This window comes from Nelusetta ayraudi, unplaced genomic scaffold, assembly GCF_046127955.1.
Source record: "Nelusetta ayraudi isolate G7.1 ecotype Tasmania unplaced genomic scaffold, CSIRO-AGI_Nayr_v1 ptg000023l, whole genome shotgun sequence".
NCBI lineage: Eukaryota > Metazoa > Chordata > Actinopteri > Tetraodontiformes > Monacanthidae > Nelusetta > Nelusetta ayraudi.
Genome location: NW_027466073.1, coordinates 3639262 through 3653547, shown reverse-complemented (window position 1 = coordinate 3653547; position 14286 = coordinate 3639262). Strand labels below are relative to the sequence as shown.

Genomic DNA, 14286 nt, shown 5'->3' with positions numbered 1-14286 from the left:
AGCACATCTCCGTAGTAAACAGCAGAGGGCGTTGCACTGCGACCTGTCAGCTGTTGGTCCGGCATCAAGCAGTCTGCTGCCTTTTCTTTGGTGCCGTCCCGCTGTATGCATTGCAGCTAGTGCTTTAGCGTTGCGTTTTCTACTCCTCGATGAATTAGTTCAGTGGTCATTTGTTTTGTTTTTCCCCTTGACGATTCAGAACGTTCTTCTTTTCTCTGAATTTCCCACTGGAATCGCACATCACAGATTTCAAATGGAGCTCTTTTTGCCACATTTTCTCTGGTGGTTTAGTTGTTGATTCTTTTGGAGGTAAATGGGATGAAATGAGTGGTTTTCCAAATTCCCTTTTGTTGTGGTCATGCAGCAGTGAACTGTGGAAAAAGGATTGCTCACGTACAAATCTGTTATTTGGGAGACATGAGGTTGGGACAGATTTCTTTCTCATTCAACCAAATATCAACTATTGCTTTTCTTTCTGACATGCCTTTGGCTGTGAACACGTGGCGAGCACCGTGAGCCAGCGCGCAATGACTGTGGAAGACGTGGTCATGTCAGCCATGGGCAACTCATACTTACCTGGCAGGGGAGACACCATGATCAAGAAGGTGGTTCACCCAGGGCGAGGCGCGACCATTGCACTCCGGTTGTGCTGACCCCTGCGAATTCCCCAAATGTGGGAATCTCGACTGCATAATTTCTGGTAGTGGGGGACTGCGTTCGCGCTCTCCCCTGATCAGATGTTGAAAAGCAAGAGTACGTTCTCTCGTACGCCAGTAAGAAATGCTGTCTGTCCAGCGTGCGCGATGCCCGTGATCAGATGGCTTCTTGAATCATGACATGTTGTCTTGAGAGGCTTTCTGACTGAAGTTCAGCTTCTCACTTGGCTGCGTTCATCAGGCTGCTGGCCAAGTTTCCGTGGCTCCGTTTCGATTGTACACAAAGCTCTTGCGTTTGTGTCCACTTTCTCTCCCCATTCTCTGTTCCCTGAGTTTCAGTGTCCAATCACTGGTGGAACCAGAAAAGATTTGGTGACAGTTAAACAATTGACACTGATTTAGGTATTAGTTGTTGAAACATGGACAAACAAGATTAAGACTGAGACCAAGACATTCCATTCCGGAGTGTGAGAGATGTGCATGAGTGTCAAGATAGATATTGGTCAGTGTTTCCTTTGGTCCTAGTAGCGTCATTAATCATTTGAATTTGTTTTGTGGCGGGTTAAGATTGCACGGACTGACAATTTCCTTGCCAGACGTAGCAGGAAGTTTGAACGGAAACTTGGTGTTGGAAGCCATTGTGGATCGGTCAGGACGTGCTCACGTGGCCAGAACTAACTTTAAGCTGCATCCACTTGCATTAGGTTGGCCAACTTGTGTGCGGCTTCTGCTGCTCACTGTCCATGGAAGGTTCATCCACACTTTTAGCACCTTGTTGTTGTTGAGGCCAAGTAAATGCTGCCGCGATGCGCCGTGAGCGAGGGTGGCTGTGAGCGGAATGACTCCCTGTGCTCGCCAGTGACGTGGTATCGCTTCTCGGCCTTTTGGCTAAGATCAAGTGTAGTATCTGTTCTTATCAGTTTAATATCTGATACGTCCCCTACCCGGGGACCATATATTAAATTGATTTTTGGACCAGGGAGATGGAATAGGGGCTTGCTCCGTCCACTCCACGCATCGACCCGGTATGGCAGTATCTCCAGGAACGGTGCACTCCTCCTTACGTTGTCTAAAATCAAGCTCAACTAGATGGGGTTGAGGTCAGATTTGATCGGCGGTTTGGAGCGCTTCTGTAATAGCACATGCGGGGTTGCCTTTCCGTGCGCAATTCCCACAATGGGTAGAGTATGATTTCACGTCCCCTGCAGTCCTCTGACTTAGAGCACATCTCCGTAGTAAACAGCAGAGGGCGTTGCACTGCGACCTGTCAGCTGTTGGTCCGGCATCAAGCAGTCTGCTGCCTTTTCTTTGGTGCCGTCCCGCTGTATGCATTGCAGCTAGTGCTTTAGCGTTGCGTTTTCTACTCCTCGATGAATTAGTTCAGTGGTCATTTGTTTTGTTTTTCCCCTTGACGATTCAGAATGTTCTTCTTTTCTCTGAATTTCCCACTGGAATCGCACATCACAGATTTCAAATGGAGCTCTTTTTGCCACATTTTCTCTGGTGGTTTAGTTGTTGATTCTTTTGGAGGTAAATGGGATGAAATGAGTGGTTTTCCAAATTCCCTTTTGTTGTGGTCATGCAGCAGTGAACTGTGGAAAAAGGATTGCTCACGTACAAATCTGTTATTTGGGAGACATGAGGTTGGGACAGATTTCTTTCTCATTCAACCAAATATCAACTATTGCTTTTCTTTCTGACATGCCTTTGGCTGTGAACACGTGGCGAGCACCGTGAGCCAGCGCGCAATGACTGTGGAAGACGTGGTCATGTCAGCCATGGGCAACTCATACTTACCTGGCAGGGGAGACACCATGATCAAGAAGGTGGGTCACCCAGGGCGAGGCGCGACCATTGCACTCCGGTTGTGCTGACCCCTGCGAATTCCCCAAATGTGGGAATCTCGACTGCATAATTTCTGGTAGTGGGGGACTGCGTTCGCGCTCTCCCCTGATCAGATGTTGAAAAGCAAGAGTACGTTCTCTCGTACGCCAGTAAGAAATGCTGTCTGTCCAGCGTGCCCAATGCCCGTGATCAGATGGCTTCTTGAATCATGACATGTTGTCTTGAGAGGCTTTCTGACTGAAGTTCAGCTTCTCACTTGGCTGCGTTCATCAGGCTGCTGGCCAAGTTTCCGTGGCTCCGTTTCGATTGTACACAAAGCTCTTGCGTTTGTGTCCACTTTCTCTCCCCATTCTCTGTTCCCTGAGTTTCAGTGTCCAATCACTGGTGGAACCAGAAAAGATTTGGTGACAGTTAAACAATTGACACTGATTTAGGTATTAGTTGTTGAAACATGGACAAACAAGATTAAGACTGAGACCAAGACATTCCATTCCAGAGTGTGAGAGATGTGCATGAGTGTCAAGATAGATATTGGTCAGTGTTTCCTTTGGTCCTAGTAGCGTCATTAATCATTTGAATTTGTTTTGTGGCGGGTTAAGATTGCACGGACTGACAATTTCCTTGCCAGACGTAGCAGGAAGTTTGAACGGAAACTTGGTGTTGGAAGCCATTGTGGATCGGTCAGGACGTGCTCACGTGGCCAGAACTAACTTTAAGCTGCATCCACTTGCATTAGGTTGGCCAACTTGTGTGCGGCTTCTGCTGCTCACTGTCCATGGAAGGTTCATCCACACTTTTAGCACCTTGTTGTTGTTGAGGCCAAGTAAATGCTGCCGCGATGCGCCGTGAGCGAGGGTGGCTGTGAGCGGAATGACTCCCTGTGCTCGCCAGTGACGTGGTATCGCTTCTCGGCCTTTTGGCTAAGATCAAGTGTAGTATCTGTTCTTATCAGTTTAATATCTGATACGTCCCCTACCCGGGGACCATATATTAAATTGATTTTTGGACCAGGGAGATGGAATAGGGGCTTGCTCCGTCCACTCCACGCATCGACCCGGTATGGCAGTATCTCCAGGAACGGTGCACTCCTCCTTACGTTGTCTAAAATCAAGCTCAACTAGATGGGGTTGAGGTCAGATTTGATCGGCGGTTTGGAGCGCTTCTGTAATAGCACATGCGGGGTTGCCTTTCCGTGCGCAATTCCCACAATGGGTAGAGTATGATTTCACGTCCCCTGCAGTCCTCTGACTTAGAGCACATCTCCGTAGTAAACAGCAGAGGGCGTTGCACTGCGACCTGTCAGCTGTTGGTCCGGCATCAAGCAGTCTGCTGCCTTTTCTTTGGTGCCGTCCCGCTGTATGCATTGCAGCTAGTGCTTTAGCGTTGCGTTTTCTACTCCTCGATGAATTAGTTCAGTGGTCATTTGTTTTGTTTTTCCCCTTGACGATTCAGAACGTTCTTCTTTTCTCTGAATTTCCCACTGGAATCGCACATCACAGATTTCAAATGGAGCTCTTTTTGCCACATTTTCTCTGGTGGTTTAGTTGTTGATTCTTTTGGAGGTAAATGGGATGAAATGAGTGGTTTTCCAAATTCCCTTTTGTTGTGGTCATGCAGCAGTGAACTGTGGAAAAAGGATTGCTCACGTACAAATCTGTTATTTGGGAGACATGAGGTTGGGACAGATTTCTTTCTCATTCAACCAAATATCAACTATTGCTTTTCTTTCTGACATGCCTTTGGCTGTGAACACGTGGCGAGCACCGTGAGCCAGCGCGCAATGACTGTGGAAGACGTGGTCATGTCAGCCATGGGCAACTCATACTTACCTGGCAGGAGAGACACCATGATCAAGAAGGTGGTTCACCCAGGGCGAGGCGCGACCATTGCACTCCGGTTGTGCTGACCCCTGCGAATTCCCCAAATGTGGGAATCTCGACTGCATAATTTCTGGTAGTGGGGGACTGCGTTCGCGCTCTCCCCTGATCAGATGTTGAAAAGCAAGAGTACGTTCTCTCGTACGCCAGTAAGAAATGCTGTCTGTCCAGCGTGCGCGATGCCCGTGATCAGATGGCTTCTTGAATCATGACATGTTGTCTTGAGAGGCTTTCTGACTGAAGTTCAGCTTCTCACTTGGCTGCGTTCATCAGGCTGCTGGCCAAGTTTCCGTGGCTCCGTTTCGATTGTACACAAAGCTCTTGCGTTTGTGTCCACTTTCTCTCCCCATTCTCTGTTCCCTGAGTTTCAGTGTCCAATCACTGGTGGAACCAGAAAAGATTTGGTGACAGTTAAACAATTGACACTGATTTAGGTATTAGTTGTTGAAACATGGACAAACAAGATTAAGACTGAGACCAAGACATTCCATTCCAGAGTGTGAGAGATGTGCATGAGTGTCAAGATAGATATTGGTCAGTGTTTCCTTTGGTCCTAGTAGCGTCATTAATCATTTGAATTTGTTTTGTGGCGGGTTAAGATTGCACGGACTGACAATTTCCTTGCCAGACGTAACAGGAAGTTTGAACGGAAACTTGGTGTTGGAAGCCATTGTGGATCGGTCAGGACGTGCTCACGTGGCCAGAACTAACTTTAAGCTGCATCCACTTGCATTAGGTTGGCCAACTTGTGTGCGGCTTCTGCTGCTCACTGTCCATGGAAGGTTCATCCACACTTTTAGCACCTTGTTGTTGTTGAGGCCAAGTAAATGCTGCCGCGATGCGCCGTGAGCGAGGGTGGCTGTGAGCGGAATGACTCCCTGTGCTCGCCAGTGACGTGGTATCGCTTCTCGGCCTTTTGGCTAAGATCAAGTGTAGTATCTGTTCTTATCAGTTTAATATCTGATACGTCCCCTACCCGGGGACCATATATTAAATTGATTTTTGGACCAGGGAGATGGAATAGGGGCTTGCTCCGTCCACTCCACGCATCGACCCGGTATGGCAGTATCTCCAGGAACGGTGCACTCCTCCTTACGTTGTCTAAAATCAAGCTCAACTAGATGGGGTTGAGGTCAGATTTGATCGGCGGTTTGGAGCGCTTCTGTAATAGCACATGCGGGGTTGCCTTTCCGTGCGCAATTCCCACAATGGGTAGAGTATGATTTCACGTCCCCTGCAGTCCTCTGACTTAGAGCACATCTCCGTAGTAAACAGCAGAGGGCGTTGCACTGCGACCTGTCAGCTGTTGGTCCGGCATCAAGCAGTCTGCTGCCTTTTCTTTGGTGCCGTCCCGCTGTATGCATTGCAGCTAGTGCTTTAGCGTTGCGTTTTCTACTCCTCGATGAATTAGTTCAGTGGTCATTTGTTTTGTTTTTCCCCTTGACGATTCAGAACGTTCTTCTTTTCTCTGAATTTCCCACTGGAATCGCACATCACAGATTTCAAATGGAGCTCTTTTTGCCACATTTTCTCTGGTGGTTTACTTGTTGATTCTTTTGGAGGTAAATGGGATGAAATGAGTGGTTTTCCAAATTCCCTTTTGTTGTGGTCATGCAGCAGTGAACTGTGGAAAAAGGATTGCTCACGTACAAATCTGTTATTTGGGAGACATGAGGTTGGGACAGATTTCTTTCTCATTCAACCAAATATCAACTATTGCTTTTCTTTCTGACATGCCTTTGGCTGTGAACACGTGGCGAGCACCGTGAGCCAGCGCGCAATGACTGTGGAAGACGTGGTCATGTCAGCCATGGGCAACTCATACTTACCTGGCAGGAGAGACACCATGATCAAGAAGGTGGTTCACCCAGGGCGAGGCGCGACCATTGCACTCCGGTTGTGCTGACCCCTGCGAATTCCCCAAATGTGGGAATCTCGACTGCATAATTTCTGGTAGTGGGGGACTGCGTTCGCGCTCTCCCCTGATCAGATGTTGAAAAGCAAGAGTACGTTCTCTCGTACGCCAGTAAGAAATGCTGTCTGTCCAGCGTGCGCGATGCCCGTGATCAGATGGCTTCTTGAATCATGACATGTTGTCTTGAGAGGCTTTCTGACTGAAGTTCAGCTTCTCACTTGGCTGCGTTCATCAGGCTGCTGGCCAAGTTTCCGTGGCTCCGTTTCGATTGTACACAAAGCTCTTGCGTTTGTGTCCACTTTCTCTCCCCATTCTCTGTTCCCTGAGTTTCAGTGTCCAATCACTGGTGGAACCAGAAAAGATTTGGTGACAGTTAAACAATTGACACTGATTTAGGTATTAGTTGTTGAAACATGGACAAACAAGATTAAGACTGAGACCAAGACATTCCATTCCAGAGTGTGAGAGATGTGCATGAGTGTCAAGATAGATATTGGTCAGTGTTTCCTTTGGTCCTAGTAGCGTCATTAATCATTTGAATTTGTTTTGTGGCGGGTTAAGATTGCACGGACTGACAATTTCCTTGCCAGACGTAGCAGGAAGTTTGAACGGAAACTTGGTGTTGGAAGCCATTGTGGATCGGTCAGGACGTGCTCACGTGGCCAGAACTAACTTTAAGCTGCATCCACTTGCATTAGGTTGGCCAACTTGTGTGCGGCTTCTGCTGCTCACTGTCCATGGAAGGTTCATCCACACTTTTAGCACCTTGTTGTTGTTGAGGCCAAGTAAATGCTGCCGCGATGCGCCGTGAGCGAGGGTGGCTGTGAGCGGAATGACTCCCTGTGCTCGCCAGTGACGTGGTATCGCTTCTCGGCCTTTTGGCTAAGATCAAGTGTAGTATCTGTTCTTATCAGTTTAATATCTGATACGTCCCCTACCCGGGGACCATATATTAAATTGATTTTTGGACCAGGGAGATGGAATAGGGGCTTGCTCCGTCCACTCCACGCATCGACCCGGTATGGCAGTATCTCCAGGAACGGTGCACTCCTCCTTACGTTGTCTAAAATCAAGCTCAACTAGATGGGGTTGAGGTCAGATTTGATCGGCGGTTTGGAGCGCTTCTGTAATAGCACATGCGGGGTTGCCTTTCCGTGCGCAATTCCCACAATGGGTAGAGTATGATTTCACGTCCCCTGCAGTCCTCTGACTTAGAGCACATCTCCGTAGTAAACAGCAGAGGGCGTTGCACTGCGACCTGTCAGCTGTTGGTCCGGCATCAAGCAGTCTGCTGCCTTTTCTTTGGTGCCGTCCCGCTGTATGCATTGCAGCTAGTGCTTTAGCGTTGCGTTTTCTACTCCTCGATGAATTAGTTCAGTGGTCATTTGTTTTGTTTTTCCCCTTGACGATTCAGAACGTTCTTCTTTTCTCTGAATTTCCCACTGGAATCGCACATCACAGATTTCAAATGGAGCTCTTTTTGCCACATTTTCTCTGGTGGTTTAGTTGTTGATTCTTTTGGAGGTAAATGGGATGAAATGAGTGGTTTTCCAAATTCCCTTTTGTTGTGGTCATGCAGCAGTGAACTGTGGAAAAAGGATTGCTCACGTACAAATCTGTTATTTGGGAGACATGAGGTTGGGACAGATTTCTTTCTCATTCAACCAAATATCAACTATTGCTTTTCTTTCTGACATGCCTTTGGCTGTGAACACGTGGCGAGCACCGTGAGCCAGCGCGCAATGACTGTGGAAGACGTGGTCATGTCAGCCATGGGCAACTCATACTTACCTGGCAGGAGAGACACCATGATCAAGAAGGTGGTTCACCCAGGGCGAGGCGCGACCATTGCACTCCGGTTGTGCTGACCCCTGCGAATTCCCCAAATGTGGGAATCTCGACTGCATAATTTCTGGTAGTGGGGGACTGCGTTCGCGCTCTCCCCTGATCAGATGTTGAAAAGCAAGAGTACGTTCTCTCGTACGCCAGTAAGAAATGCTGTCTGTCCAGCGTGCGCGATGCCCGTGATCAGATGGCTTCTTGAATCATGACATGTTGTCTTGAGAGGCTTTCTGACTGAAGTTCAGCTTCTCACTTGGCTGCGTTCATCAGGCTGCTGGCCAAGTTTCCGTGGCTCCGTTTCGATTGTACACAAAGCTCTTGCGTTTGTGTCCACTTTCTCTCCCCATTCTCTGTTCCCTGAGTTTCAGTGTCCAATCACTGGTGGAACCAGAAAAGATTTGGTGACAGTTAAACAATTGACACTGATTTAGGTATTAGTTGTTGAAACATGGACAAACAAGATTAAGACTGAGACCAAGACATTCCATTCCAGAGTGTGAGAGATGTGCATGAGTGTCAAGATAGATATTGGTCAGTGTTTCCTTTGGTCCTAGTAGCGTCATTAATCATTTGAATTTGTTTTGTGGCGGGTTAAGATTGCACGGACTGACAATTTCCTTGCCAGACGTAGCAGGAAGTTTGAACGGAAACTTGGTGTTGGAAGCCATTGTGGATCGGTCAGGACGTGCTCACGTGGCCAGAACTAACTTTAAGCTGCATCCACTTGCATTAGGTTGGCCAACTTGTGTGCGGCTTCTGCTGCTCACTGTCCATGGAAGGTTCATCCACACTTTTAGCACCTTGTTGTTGTTGAGGCCAAGTAAATGCTGCCGCGATGCGCCGTGAGCGAGGGTGGCTGTGAGCGGAATGACTCCCTGTGCTCGCCAGTGACGTGGTATCGCTTCTCGGCCTTTTGGCTAAGATCAAGTGTAGTATCTGTTCTTATCAGTTTAATATCTGATACGTCCCCTACCCGGGGACCATATATTAAATTGATTTTTGGACCAGGGAGATGGAATAGGGGCTTGCTCCGTCCACTCCACGCATCGACCAGGTATGGCAGTATCTCCAGGAACGGTGCACTCCTCCTTACGTTGTCTAAAATCAAGCTCAACTAGATGGGGTTGAGGTCAGATTTGATCGGCGGTTTGGAGCGCTTCTGTAATAGCACATGCGGGGTTGCCTTTCCGTGCGCAATTCCCACAATGGGTAGAGTATGATTTCACGTCCCCTGCAGTCCTCTGACTTAGAGCACATCTCCGTAGTAAACAGCAGAGGGCGTTGCACTGCGACCTGTCAGCTGTTGGTCCGGCATCAAGCAGTCTGCTGCCTTTTCTTTGGTGCCGTCCCGCTGTATGCATTGCAGCTAGTGCTTTAGCGTTGCGTTTTCTACTCCTCGATGAATTAGTTCAGTGGTCATTTGTTTTGTTTTTCCCCTTGACGATTCAGAACGTTCTTCTTTTCTCTGAATTTCCCACTGGAATCGCACATCACAGATTTCAAATGGAGCTCTTTTTGCCACATTTTCTCTGGTGGTTTAGTTGTTGATTCTTTTGGAGGTAAATGGGATGAAATGAGTGGTTTTCCAAATTCCCTTTTGTTGTGGTCATGCAGCAGTGAACTGTGGAAAAAGGATTGCTCACGTACAAATCTGTTATTTGGGAGACATGAGGTTGGGACAGATTTCTTTCTCATTCAACCAAATATCAACTATTGCTTTTCTTTCTGACATGCCTTTGGCTGTGAACACGTGGCGAGCACCGTGAGCCAGCGCGCAATGACTGTGGAAGACGTGGTCATGTCAGCCATGGGCAACTCATACTTACCTGGCAGGAGAGACACCATGATCAAGAAGGTGGTTCACCCAGGGCGAGGCGCGACCATTGCACTCCGGTTGTGCTGACCCCTGCGAATTCCCCAAATGTGGGAATCTCGACTGCATAATTTCTGGTAGTGGGGGACTGCGTTCGCGCTCTCCCCTGATCAGATGTTGAAAAGCAAGAGTACGTTCTCTCGTACGCCAGTAAGAAATGCTGTCTGTCCAGCGTGCGCGATGCCCGTGATCAGATGGCTTCTTGAATCATGACATGTTGTCTTGAGAGGCTTTCTGACTGAAGTTCAGCTTCTCACTTGGCTGCGTTCATCAGGCTGCTGGCCAAGTTTCCGTGGCTCCGTTTCGATTGTACACAAAGCTCTTGCGTTTGTGTCCACTTTCTCTCCCCATTCTCTGTTCCCTGAGTTTCAGTGTCCAATCACTGGTGGAACCAGAAAAGATTTGGTGACAGTTAAACAATTGACACTGATTTAGGTATTAGTTGTTGAAACATGGACAAACAAGATTAAGACTGAGACCAAGACATTCCATTCCAGAGTGTGAGAGATGTGCATGAGTGTCAAGATAGATATTGGTCAGTGTTTCCTTTGGTCCTAGTAGCGTCATTAATCATTTGAATTTGTTTTGTGGCGGGTTAAGATTGCACGGACTGACAATTTCCTTGCCAGACGTAGCAGGAAGTTTGAACGGAAACTTGGTGTTGGAAGCCATTGTGGATCGGTCAGGACGTGCTCACGTGGCCAGAACTAACTTTAAGCTGCATCCACTTGCATTAGGTTGGCCAACTTGTGTGCGGCTTCTGCTGCTCACTGTCCATGGAAGGTTCATCCACACTTTTAGCACCTTGTTGTTGTTGAGGCCAAGTAAATGCTGCCGCGATGCGCCGTGAGCGAGGGTGGCTGTGAGCGGAATGACTCCCTGTGCTCGCCAGTGACGTGGTATCGCTTCTCGGCCTTTTGGCTAAGATCAAGTGTAGTATCTGTTCTTATCAGTTTAATATCTGATACGTCCCCTACCCGGGGACCATATATTAAATTGATTTTTGGACCAGGGAGATGGAATAGGGGCTTGCTCCGTCCACTCCACGCATCGACCCGGTATGGCAGTATCTCCAGGAACGGTGCACTCCTCCTTACGTTGTCTAAAATCAAGCTCAACTAGATGGGGTTGAGGTCAGATTTGATCGGCGGTTTGGAGCGCTTCTGTAATAGCACATGCGGGGTTGCCTTTCCGTGCGCAATTCCCACAATGGGTAGAGTATGATTTCACGTCCCCTGCAGTCCTCTGACTTAGAGCACATCTCCGTAGTAAACAGCAGAGGGCGTTGCACTGCGACCTGTCAGCTGTTGGTCCGGCATCAAGCAGTCTGCTGCCTTTTCTTTGGTGCCGTCCCGCTGTATGCATTGCAGCTAGTGCTTTAGCGTTGCGTTTTCTACTCCTCGATGAATTAGTTCAGTGGTCATTTGTTTTGTTTTTCCCCTTGACGATTCAGAACGTTCTTCTTTTCTCTGAATTTCCCACTGGAATCGCACATCACAGATTTCAAATGGAGCTCTTTTTGCCACATTTTCTCTGGTGGTTTAGTTGTTGATTCTTTTGGAGGTAAATGGGATGAAATGAGTGGTTTTCCAAATTCCCTTTTGTTGTGGTCATGCAGCAGTGAACTGTGGAAAAAGGATTGCTCACGTACAAATCTGTTATTTGGGAGACATGAGGTTGGGACAGATTTCTTTCTCATTCAACCAAATATCAACTATTGCTTTTCTTTCTGACATGCCTTTGGCTGTGAACACGTGGCGAGCACCGTGAGCCAGCGCGCAATGACTGTGGAAGACGTGGTCATGTCAGCCATGGGCAACTCATACTTACCTGGCAGGGGAGACACCATGATCAAGAAGGTGGTTCACCCAGGGCGAGGCGCGACCATTGCACTCCGGTTGTGCTGACCCCTGCGAATTCCCCAAATGTGGGAATCTCGACTGCATAATTTCTGGTAGTGGGGGACTGCGTTCGCGCTCTCCCCTGATCAGATGTTGAAAAGCAAGAGTACGTTCTCTCGTACGCCAGTAAGAAATGCTGTCTGTCCAGCGTGCGCGATGCCCGTGATCAGATGGCTTCTTGAATCATGACATGTTGTCTTGAGAGGCTTTCTGACTGAAGTTCAGCTTCTCACTTGGCTGCGTTCATCAGGCTGCTGGCCAAGTTTCCGTGGCTCCGTTTCGATTGTACACAAAGCTCTTGCGTTTGTGTCCACTTTCTCTCCCCATTCTCTGTTCCCTGAGTTTCAGTGTCCAATCACTGGTGGAACCAGAAAAGATTTGGTGACAGTTAAACAATTGACACTGATTTAGGTATTAGTTGTTGAAACATGGACAAACAAGATTAAGACTGAGACCAAGACATTCCATTCCAGAGTGTGAGAGATGTGCATGAGTGTCAAGATAGATATTGGTCAGTGTTTCCTTTGGTCCTAGTAGCGTCATTAATCATTTGAATTTGTTTTGTGGCGGGTTAAGATTGCACGGACTGACAATTTCCTTGCCAGACGTAGCAGGAAGTTTGAACGGAAACTTGGTGTTGGAAGCCATTGTGGATCGGTCAGGACGTGCTCACGTGGCCAGAACTAACTTTAAGCTGCATCCACTTGCATTAGGTTGGCCAACTTGTGTGCGGCTTCTGCTGCTCACTGTCCATGGAAGGTTCATCCACACTTTTAGCACCTTGTTGTTGTTGAGGCCAAGTAAATGCTGCCGCGATGCGCCGTGAGCGAGGGTGGCTGTGAGCGGAATGACTCCCTGTGCTCGCCAGTGACGTGGTATCGCTTCTCGGCCTTTTGGCTAAGATCAAGTGTAGTATCTGTTCTTATCAGTTTAATATCTGATACGTCCCCTACCCGGGGACCATATATTAAATTGATTTTTGGACCAGGGAGATGGAATAGGGGCTTGCTCCGTCCACTCCACGCATCGACCCGGTATGGCAGTATCTCCAGGAACGGTGCACTCCTCCTTACGTTGTCTAAAATCAAGCTCAACTAGATGGGGTTGAGGTCAGATTTGATCGGCGGTTTGGAGCGCTTCTGTAATAGCACATGCGGGGTTGCCTTTCCGTGCGCAATTCCCACAATGGGTAGAGTATGATTTCACGTCCCCTGCAGTCCTCTGACTTAGAGCACATCTCCGTAGTAAACAGCAGAGGGCGTTGCACTGCGACCTGTCAGCTGTTGGTCCGGCATCAAGCAGTCTGCTGCCTTTTCTTTGGTGCCGTCCCGCTGTATGCATTGCAGCTAGTGCTTTAGCGTTGCGTTTTCTACTCCTCGATGAATTAGTTCAGTGGTCATTTGTTTTGTTTTTCCCCTTGACGATTCAGAACGTTCTTCTTTTCTCTGAATTTCCCACTGGAATCGCACATCACAGATTTCAAATGGAGCTCTTTTTGCCACATTTTCTCTGGTGGTTTAGTTGTTGATTCTTTTGGAGGTAAATGGGATGAAATGAGTGGTTTTCCAAATTCCCTTTTGTTGTGGTCATGCAGCAGTGAACTGTGGAAAAAGGATTGCTCACGTACAAATCTGTTATTTGGGAGACATGAGGTTGGGACAGATTTCTTTCTCATTCAACCAAATATCAACTATTGCTTTTCTTTCTGACATGCCTTTGGCTGTGAACACGTGGCGAGCACCGTGAGCCAGCGCGCAATGACTGTGGAAGACGTGGTCATGTCAGCCATGGGCAACTCATACTTACCTGGCAGGAGAGACACCATGATCAAGAAGGTGGTTCACCCAGGGCGAGGCGCGACCATTGCACTCCGGTTGTGCTGACCCCTGCGAATTCCCCAAATGTGGGAATCTCGACTGCATAATTTCTGGTAGTGGGGGACTGCGTTCGCGCTCTCCCCTGATCAGATGTTGAAAAGCAAGAGTACGTTCTCTCGTACGCCAGTAAGAAATGCTGTCTGTCCAGCGTGCGCGATGCCCGTGATCAGATGGCTTCTTGAATCATGACATGTTGTCTTGAGAGGCTTTCTGACTGAAGTTCAGCTTCTCACTTGGCTGCGTTCATCAGGCTGCTGGCCAAGTTTCCGTGGCTCCGTTTCGATTGTACACAAAGCTCTTGCGTTTGTGTCCACTTTCTCTCCCCATTCTCTGTTCCCTGAGTTTCAGTGTCCAATCACTGGTGGAACCAGAAAAGATTTGGTGACAGTTAAACAATTGACACTGATTTAGGTATTAGTTGTTGAAACATGGACAAACAAGATTAAGACTGAGACCAAGACATTCCATTCCAGAGTGTGAGAGATGTGCATGAGTGTCAA

General features: G+C 48.0%; 1 protein-coding gene and 15 non-coding genes across 16 annotated transcripts in view; all 16 read left to right on the top strand.

Annotated features, from left to right (window-relative positions):
- LOC142889628 (NLR family CARD domain-containing protein 3-like) overlaps positions 1-14286 on the top strand; it is a 391584-nt gene that overhangs the window by 330879 nt on the left and 46419 nt on the right. The gene's annotated exons all lie outside the window — the stretch shown is intronic.
- LOC142889791 (U1 spliceosomal RNA) lies at positions 569-732 on the top strand. The gene has a single exon (XR_012926971.1). It is a non-coding gene; the product is annotated as a U1 spliceosomal RNA (small nuclear RNA).
- Positions 1525-1715, top strand: LOC142889725 (U2 spliceosomal RNA). The gene has a single exon (XR_012926917.1). It is a non-coding gene; the product is annotated as a U2 spliceosomal RNA (small nuclear RNA).
- Positions 2446-2609, top strand: LOC142889693 (U1 spliceosomal RNA). The gene has a single exon (XR_012926887.1). It is a non-coding gene; the product is annotated as a U1 spliceosomal RNA (small nuclear RNA).
- LOC142889724 (U2 spliceosomal RNA) lies at positions 3402-3592 on the top strand. Its single transcript, XR_012926916.1, has one exon. It is a non-coding gene; the product is annotated as a U2 spliceosomal RNA (small nuclear RNA).
- On the top strand, positions 4323-4486 carry LOC142889705 (U1 spliceosomal RNA). Its single transcript, XR_012926898.1, has one exon. It is a non-coding gene; the product is annotated as a U1 spliceosomal RNA (small nuclear RNA).
- LOC142889723 (U2 spliceosomal RNA) lies at positions 5279-5469 on the top strand. Its single transcript, XR_012926915.1, has one exon. It is a non-coding gene; the product is annotated as a U2 spliceosomal RNA (small nuclear RNA).
- Positions 6200-6363, top strand: LOC142889704 (U1 spliceosomal RNA). Its single transcript, XR_012926897.1, has one exon. It is a non-coding gene; the product is annotated as a U1 spliceosomal RNA (small nuclear RNA).
- LOC142889722 (U2 spliceosomal RNA) lies at positions 7156-7346 on the top strand. Its single transcript, XR_012926914.1, has one exon. It is a non-coding gene; the product is annotated as a U2 spliceosomal RNA (small nuclear RNA).
- On the top strand, positions 8077-8240 carry LOC142889703 (U1 spliceosomal RNA). Its single transcript, XR_012926896.1, has one exon. It is a non-coding gene; the product is annotated as a U1 spliceosomal RNA (small nuclear RNA).
- Positions 9033-9223, top strand: LOC142889711 (U2 spliceosomal RNA). Its single transcript, XR_012926904.1, has one exon. It is a non-coding gene; the product is annotated as a U2 spliceosomal RNA (small nuclear RNA).
- LOC142889702 (U1 spliceosomal RNA) lies at positions 9954-10117 on the top strand. Its single transcript, XR_012926895.1, has one exon. It is a non-coding gene; the product is annotated as a U1 spliceosomal RNA (small nuclear RNA).
- Positions 10910-11100, top strand: LOC142889721 (U2 spliceosomal RNA). Its single transcript, XR_012926913.1, has one exon. It is a non-coding gene; the product is annotated as a U2 spliceosomal RNA (small nuclear RNA).
- Positions 11831-11994, top strand: LOC142889789 (U1 spliceosomal RNA). Its single transcript, XR_012926969.1, has one exon. It is a non-coding gene; the product is annotated as a U1 spliceosomal RNA (small nuclear RNA).
- LOC142889720 (U2 spliceosomal RNA) lies at positions 12787-12977 on the top strand. Its single transcript, XR_012926912.1, has one exon. It is a non-coding gene; the product is annotated as a U2 spliceosomal RNA (small nuclear RNA).
- On the top strand, positions 13708-13871 carry LOC142889701 (U1 spliceosomal RNA). The gene has a single exon (XR_012926894.1). It is a non-coding gene; the product is annotated as a U1 spliceosomal RNA (small nuclear RNA).